General features: G+C 36.7%; 1 non-coding gene across 1 annotated transcript; it reads right to left on the bottom strand.

The window, feature by feature from the left end:
- Window positions 1–3,135: 3,135 nt before the first annotated feature.
- On the bottom strand, window positions 3,136–3,239 carry LOC148545813 (small nucleolar RNA R71). Its single transcript, XR_015901300.1, has one exon. It is a non-coding gene; the product is annotated as a small nucleolar RNA R71 (small nucleolar RNA).
- Between the last annotated feature and the right edge of the window lie 5,541 nt (window positions 3,240–8,780).

Genomic DNA, 8,780 nt, shown 5'->3' on the forward strand with positions numbered 1-8,780 from the left:
ATAGATTAAGGTGTGGAGCTCTGCTGTTCCTCAAAGATTAATGCAAAGTACTTCTATTTTCTATTCAACTCATCTTATTTTGCTTCTAAGATATTCATTTGCACTTCAACCTGAATGTGATGAACGTGACAATCATCATCATTCCCTATGAACGCGTGCCTGACAACCACTTCCGTTCTACATTAGATTGAATGAGTATCTCTTAGATCTCTTAATCAGAATCTTCGTGGTGTAAGCTAGAATGATGGCAGCATTCAAGAGAATCCGGAAAGTCTAAACCTTGTCTGTGGTATTCCAAGTAGGATTCAATGATTGAATGACTGTGACGAGCTTCAAACTCGCGATTGCTGAGCGTAGTGACAGGCGCAAAAGGATAGTAAATCCTATTCCCGCATGATCGAGAACCGACAGATGAATAGCCGTGCCGTGACAGGGTGCGTTGACCATATTCACTGAGAGGATAGGATGTAACCATTGACAAGGGTGATGCCTCCAGACGATTAGCCGTGCCGTGACAGGGCATTTGGATCATTTTCCCGAGAGAAGACCGAAAGTAGCCATTGACAATGGTGATGCATTACATAAAGCCAACAATGGAAAGGAGTAAGACTGATTGGATGAAGATAGCAGGAAAGCAGAGGTTCAGAGGAATGAAAGCATCTCTATTCGCTTATCTGAAATTCTCACCAATGATTTACATAAGTATTTCTATCACTATTTTATTAATTATTGTCGAAAACCCCATTACTATTTTATATCCGCCTGACTGAGATTTACAAGGTGACCATAGCTTGCTTCATACAAACAATCTCCGTGGGATTCGACCCTTACTCACGTAAGGTATTACTTGGACGACCCAGTGCACTTGCTGGTTAGTTGTGCAAAGTTGTGAACCATGGTATTGGCATCATGTTTTTGGCGCCATTACCAGGGAAAGAAAGAGCGATGAATTTTACATAATCAAAGTGTAATCACAACTTCTGCGCACCAAGTTTTTGGCGCCGTTGCCGGGGATTGTTTGAGTTTGGACAACTGACGGTTCATCTTGTTGCTCAGATTAGGTAATTTTCTTTTTGTTTTGTTTTCAAAAATTTTTCAAAAATCTTTCAAAAATTTCTCGTTTGTTTTCGAAAAAATCTTAAAAAAAAAGTTTTCAAAAATATAATAAAAAATAATGTTTTCAAAAATAAATTATTCTATGGCTTCAAAACTTTCAAGAATGAATTCTAGAGTTTCATGGTAACATGTTGAATCCTATCTGGCTGAAAAGTCATACCCAAACTCCTTTGGGATTGGTCTTCAACTAATCACCTCAATGGATGTAAATCCATTCTAAAGCTTGAATGGCTATTAAGCCATGTCTGACCCTTTGATTGGAGCTTTAGACTAAAAGAGCACAAGATTCCTGGAATTCATATTAAAGATTTTGAAATCCTTATTTTTGTTTTTCAAATAATTTTTGAAAAAATACAAAAAAATTAAAAAATCATAAAAAATCAAAAATATTTTTTGTGTTCTTGTTTGAGTCTTGAGTCATGTTATAAGTTTGGTGTCAATTGCATGTGCATCTTGCATTTTTCGAAAAAATCATGCATTCATAGTGTTCTTCATGATCTTCAAGTTGTTCTTGGTAAGTCTTCTTGTTTGATCTTTGCATTTGCATATTTTGTGTCTTTTCTTGTTTTTCATATGCATTCTTGAATTCTTAGTGTCTAAGCATTAAAGAATTCTAAGTTTGGTGTCTTGCATGTTTTCTTTGCATTAAAAATTTTTCAAAAATATGTTCTTGATGTTCATCATGATCTTCAAAGTGTTCTTGGTGTTCATCTTGACATTCATAGCATTCTTGCATGCATTCATTGTTTTGATCTAAAATTTTCATGCATTGAGTCTTTTTCATGTTTTTCCATCTCATAAAAAAAAAAACTTTCAAAAAATCAAAAAATATCTTTCCCTTTTTCTCTCATAAAATTTGAAAATTTGAGTTGACTTTTTCAAAAATTTTTAAAACCTAGTTGTTTTCTATGAGTCAAATCAAATTTTCAAATTTTATCTTTTTCAAAATCTTTTTCAAAAATCAAATCTTTTTCATTTTTTCTTATCTATTTTCGAAAATAACAATAACAATTAATGTTTTGATTCAAAAATTTTAAGTTTGTTACTTGCTTGTTAAGAAAGATTCAAACTTTAAGTTCTAGAATTATATCTTGTGATTTCTTGTGAATCAAGTCATTAATTGTGATTTTAAAAATCAAATCTTTTTTCAAAAAAACTAATTTCAATCATATGTTTTCAAAAATATCTTCTTATCTTATCTTTTTCAAAAATTTGATTTCAAAATATCTTCTCTAACCTCCTAACTTCTTATCTTTTCTTTTTAATTAACTAATTATTTTAATTTTTTATTTTTATTTTCGAAAATTTCTAACCTTTTCCAAAAACTATTTTCGAAAATCACTAACTCTTTTTCAAAAATTATTTTCGAAAATTCTCTTTCTCTCTCATCTCCTTCTTTTCTTCTACTCACACAGGGGAACCTCTATACCTGTGGTAAAAAGGATCCCTATTATTATTATTTTTCTGTGCCCTCTTCTTTGTCATATGAGCAGGAGCAAGGACAAGAATATTCTTGTTGAGGCAGATCCAGAACCTGAAAGGACTCTGAAGAGAAAATTAAGAGAAGCTAAATTATAACTATCCAGCAAGCTCCTGTCAAGAATTTTCGAACAAGAAGAGGAGATGGCAGCCGAAAATAATAATAATGCAAGGAGGATGCTTGGTGACTTTACTGCACCTAATTCCAATTTACATGGAAGAAGCATCTCCATTCCTGCCATTGGAGCAAATAATTTTGAGCTGAAACCTCAGCTAGTTTCTCTGATGCAGCAGAACTGCAAGTTTCATGGACTTCCATCTGAAGATCCTTTTCAGTTCTTAACTGAATTCTTGCAGATCTGTGATACTGTTAAGACTAATGGAGTAAATCCTGAAGTCTATAGGCTCATGCTTTTCCCCTTTGCTGTAAGAGACAGAGCTAGAATATGGTTGGACTCTCAACCTAAGGATAGCTTGAACTCTTGGGATAAGTTGGTCACGGCTTTCTTAGCCAAGTTCTTTCCTCCTCAAAAGCTGAGCAAGTTTAGAGTGGATGTTCAAACCTTCAAACAAAAAGATGGTGAATCCCTCTATGAAGCTTGGGAAAGATACAAACAGTTGACCAAAAAGTATCCTTCTGACATGCTTTCAGAATGGACCATCCTGGATATATTCTATGATGGTTTATCTGAGCTATCAAAGATGTCATTGGATACTTCTGCAGGCGGATCCATTCACCTAAAGAAAACACCTGCAGAAGCTCAAGAACTCATTGACATGGTTGCAAATAACCAGTTCATGTACACTTCTGAAAGAAATCCTGTGAATAATGGGACGCCTATGAAGAAGGGAGTTCTTGAAGTTGATACTCTGAATGCCATATTGGCTCAGAACAAAATATTGACTCAGCAAGTCAATATGATTTCTCAGAGTCTGAATGGAATGCAAGCTGCATCCAACAGTACTCAAGAGGCTTCTCCTGAAGAAGAAGCTTATGATCCTGAGAACCCTGCAATAGCAGAGGTAAATTACATGGGTGAACCTTATGGAAACACCTATAATCCATCATGGAGAAATCATCCAAATTTCTCATGGAAGGATCAAAAGCCTCAACAAGGCTTTAATAATGGTGGAAGAAACAGGTTTAGCAATAGCAAGCCTTTTCCATCATCCACTCAGCAACAGACAGAGAATTCTGAGCAGAATCCATCTAGCTTAGCAAATTTAGTCTCTGATCTATCTAAGGCCACTGTGAGTTTCATGAATGAAACAAGATCTTCCATTAGAAATTTGGAAGCACAAGTGGGCCAGCTGAGTGATGAGTATTTTGGTGAGAAACGAATCTCTCCCAAAACACCACAAATCTAACCGGCAAGTGCACCGGGTCGCATCAAGTAATAAAAACTCACGGGAGTGAGGTCGATCCCACAGGGATTGAAGGATTGAGCAATTTTAGTTTAGTGGTTGATTTAGTCAAGCGAATCAAGTGTTGATTGGGTGATTTGTGATTTGTAGAATGTAAATTGCATGAAATTAAAGAGAGCAGGAAATTAAATTGCTGAATCTTAAAGAACAAGAAATTAAATGGCAGAAACTTAGAGTGCAAGAAATGTAAATTGCGGAATCTTAAAGTGCAAGGAATGTAAATTGCTTGAAATGTAAAGGGGATTGGGATGTGGATTTGCAGAATTTAAACAAGAAAAAGTTAAATTGCATCAAACAGAAGGGTAAAAGGGAATTGGGATTGAACCGGATATGAAGCAGAAAAGTAAATGAACATAAGAAGCAGTAAACAGAAAACTGAAAATGGGAAATTCAGATCTCAGGACCCAGAGACTAGAAAACCAAGTCTAGATCTCAATGCCTTCCTAGATCCAAGAAGAACAATTGACAGGAAATTGTAAATTGCAAAGAAAAGAGATGAAAAGTAAGTAACAGAAACGGAAATTCAATTAAGCAGTAAATAAACAGCGAGATCCAAGATTGAGATTGAAACAGAATTTCTTCAATTCTCCAATCCAAGATCCAAGACAAAAGTAAAATGAAATTGAAAGCAATGGAAACAAAGAAATTAAAGTTCAAAAGCTCTCCGAAAACTATTATGAAAATTCCAAAAGGAAAGCTCCCTTAATAACTTGAATTCTATCCTATTTATACACTTTCCAAAATGATCTTCAAGCCTTGAGTTGGGCCTTTGTTCTTGGTGAAATTGGGTTGAAAGAGGCCTTGGTTGATTGCTCTTGAAGTTTGAAGAAGAACCGAATTGAACCAATTGAACCGGTTTTGAAGTTGGCCAAAGCTGGTCTTAACGTTAGGGCCAAAGTTAGGGGTCTAACTTTGACCCCAACTTTTCATAGCAGCAAGCCACATCCTTCTGGTTTGGACGTTGGTGCCAACGTTAGGGGTCTAACTTTGACCCTAACGTTGGCAATGCTTAGTGCTAGTGGCGCCAACGTTAGCCTCCAAGTTAGGGGGCTAACGTTGGCGCAAACGTTGGCCTTCCTCCTTTGTAATTTAAGTAACAACGTTAGCCTGCAAGTTAGGGGGCTAACGTTGGCGCAAACGTTGGTGCCCAGGGGGGAAACTTCTCAAGTTCCAACGTTAGCCTCCAAGTTAGGGGGCTAACGTTGGAGCCAACGTTGGCCACTTCGTTGCAATGTCATGTGCCAACGTTAGCCTCCAAGTTAGGGGGCTAACGTTGGCTCAAACGTGGGGAGCCCAGGGAGTGATTTTCATGCCCAACGTTGGCCTCCAAGTTAGGGGGCTAACGTTGGGGCTAACTTCATGCATCCCGGTTCAATTTCACTTATTCCATTGTCCTCTCTTCACTCCTAGCCATTCCTCTTTGCTTCAACCTTTCTCCAAGCTTTCTTCACCTATCATTGATCAACCAAACTAATCAAAGCTATGCTCAAAATCATGAGATATTCAATCTTTCATAATATGCAACAAATATAGCCTAAAACCTCATGAAATGGCATGAATTCATATATGGTTGGTTCAATCAAGGGAAACATGAAAATCTACTCAATTAGCTTGCTTGTGGCTTAAGAAAGTGCATAATTCTAATGAAAACAAAAGAAAAAGACTAGCTAAAATAGGCTAAGATGACTTGTCATCACAACACCAAACTTAAAGCTTGCTTGTCCCCAAGAAAGAAATGAATTATTAAGAAGAAAGAATGAAATGGAAGAGGAAGTTCATGCTAGCAGAGTATTATTGATAGTTCATGGGGTTTTGTGTGGATATGTAAATACTCACCTCTTATTGATTTCTAGGCCTAGAAAGTCTCCTTCAAGCTTCAAATGACATACTGCTATGACCTCTCATTATTCCTTTATCCTTGGCTATTACTTTATTCAAAAGCTTTATTTGAGTGTCATGTGTAGCAAGTTCATTTTCTTTTCTTTATACTTGACACATTATTCACCATAGACACTTGGCTCACATTCCTTCTTAAAACATTGATGCCCAGCACCTCTTTGGGCTACTAAATGCCTTGTAGTTAGGTTACTCTTGATAGTGGACTTTCAGCTGATGATCCCGGGTGAGTTAACCCAAGTCACCAAGTGTTGATGCACTCCAAAGAGCTTAATAATCCAAGCAGATCCTAATACAAAGACACCACAGGCATATATTCTAAGGTTCAAGCTATTGGTGTCCAGCTTTGTTTCTTTTTGTTTTTCTTTTGTTTTGCCATTTTTTTGGCTCTCTTTGTTCTTTCCTTCTTTTTGTTTTTCTTTCTAACCAAGGAATTCAATTCAATTGAGATTCATAGACAGTAGGCCACTCTTTACTTAGAAGGAGATATCCTAGCTCTTTATTCACTAAAAGTGAGCTATTATACAATCACACACATACCACCACTTACTTTTATTCCACTTCTATCTAACAGAGACCATTTCACTTCACATTCAAACTGTTCTTTTATTGAATTTAAAGATGCAGGGGACAATACATACTTCTTGTTAAGTGAAAATGAACACACAAGCAAACACATAAACTAGCCTACTTATTTTGAAAGAAACAAACATAATGCAAAGACTTTTAAATGACTACTTAAAAATGCAAAGACAGATTAGAACAGATAGAATGCATGTTGTGATGAACAAGGAGCAAGTCCACCTTTCATTTGTCATGCCTTTTCTTTCTCCTTTCATACACTTGGCTGCTAGTGTTCCCACCATCCTTGTTTGGTTCTTGTTGATCTTGCCAAAAGCCAGCCCTATTCATAGCTTCTTCCACTCTATCTTCAAGTCTCATAGCCCTGTTCACTTCCATCTCACTTCTCATTTTGAAAAATTCATCAAAGGTTGGGAATGCCGGATCCATATTGTGCATATGTTCTCCAATATAGTTTAGTTTGATTTGGCTATTGACATTATAATCAGCTTGCACTTCATACCTTGCTTCTTGGAGTGTTGTGAACTCCTTGAAAGCCTTCAAACTTTCAGCTTGCATTTGTTCTAGCTTCCCAAAAGATTCATGAGATTGAAAGGCATGTTCTTCTTGTATTGCAAGAAATCTTGACTCGAATTCATTTTGTTTGTTTATTATTCTTAGCTCTCTTTCTTCTTGTGCTTGTTGGTTTTGCATGTACAGAGAATGATATTCCTCTTGCCTTGCTTGGATTCTTGTGTATTGTTGAGATAACCTCCCTATTGCTTCTTGCATTTGAGTCATATCCATATTGCCATGTGCGAAAAAATGTGGCTGCTCCTCCTCCTCTTGTGGCTCTTCTTCCGTGTGTGGCTCATCTTCTTCCATTTGCTCTTCTCCTTCCCTTGCCTTTGCCGTGATCATTCTCAAGGAGTGGCAGATTTCTTCCTTGAAGCATGTGATAGGATTTTGTCCTTATGCTATGCTTTCCTTTGTCTTGTCTTTTTCATTGAAGATTCTTTGACCTCCTAGTCATCACAACAAGACACATACATTAGTCTTATCCTACCGCAGCAATATTGTTCTTTTTAGTAAAAATATGTGAACTACCAATTCTTATCTCATGTGAACCGTGACACTTCCTTTGGAGGACACCAAACTTGATGTTTGGTAATATATAAAGAAAATGAGTTTCTTCCTCCAATTAGTGAAGTTTAAATGTTCATAAGAATTGTTTTCATCATACTTTCTTTTTCTCTTTTTTTTCATGAAGGATTAATTGTATCCTTGAATTGGTGCATCAAGGTTTGATGAACACCAATCTTATTTCTTGTCAAAGGGTTCATCACAATTAATGCCTTCATTATAAAAAAAATTCTATTTATGAAGTTTTGAAAAATAACAAAAGTATGATTATTGATGCATGAATTTCAAATTTTCATGAAGCTATGTGGACACCAAACTTAGTGTTCGGCTATATGCTCTATCAAAACATTTTAAGCATGTGAAACAAAATCCTTTATGATATTGGTTAAGTGTGCTTGAAGACACACCAAACTTAGCATATGTTTCAAAATAGTGCATGCAATAAATGGACACGTTCATGAAAAGAGAAAAGAATTCATGCATCAAGTGATCATAATTTATTGAATGTAAAATGACAAGAATCTTAAAGCATGGGTTGCCTCCCATGGAGCGCTCTTTTATTGTCACTAGCTTGACATTGAAGCTTTCTTTTATGGTGGTTGGTGCTTGTAGGGCCTCAATTTGTCTCCCCTGACCGTGATCCTCTTCTTTGTTCTCTGGTGTTCAATTTCAGCATGTTCTAATGATAGTATGTTGCTGACAGTGTAGTAATCCTCGGTTTGTTGATTTGTCTCCAGCTGTTGATATACCAGTTGCACTTTGTCACCTTTAGAAAGCCCCTCTGTTGGAATCTTTCTATTCTTCCAACCCCTTTTTGTTTTGTTTCTGCGCTTCATCTTTCCTTTTGTTGATCTTTCTTTTCTGGTTGTAGGCTTTCCTTGGGAACCTCCCTTCTCAGTGGCCAGTACTCTAACATCTTTTTGGGCTTTTTCATCAGTCTGCACATTCCTTAGCATTGGGATGTTGCTGTGACTTTCCTGGGCACTCTTCATATAGTCTTTCTTCTCCTTGCTGAATTGTGCCTCTGGTAATACCTTCAGAGTGATGCTCTGGTCGTGCATCCTGAGAGTTAATTCCCCTTCCTCTACGTCTATGATAGCTCTAGCAGTGGCCAAGAATGGCCTTCCCAGTATAACAGAGTCACCATCATCATCGTTTGA

The sequence above is a fragment of the Arachis ipaensis genome, chromosome B9 (assembly GCF_059453495.1).
Source record: "Arachis ipaensis isolate K30076 ecotype BB chromosome B9, ASM5945349v1, whole genome shotgun sequence".
NCBI lineage: Eukaryota > Viridiplantae > Streptophyta > Magnoliopsida > Fabales > Fabaceae > Arachis > Arachis ipaensis.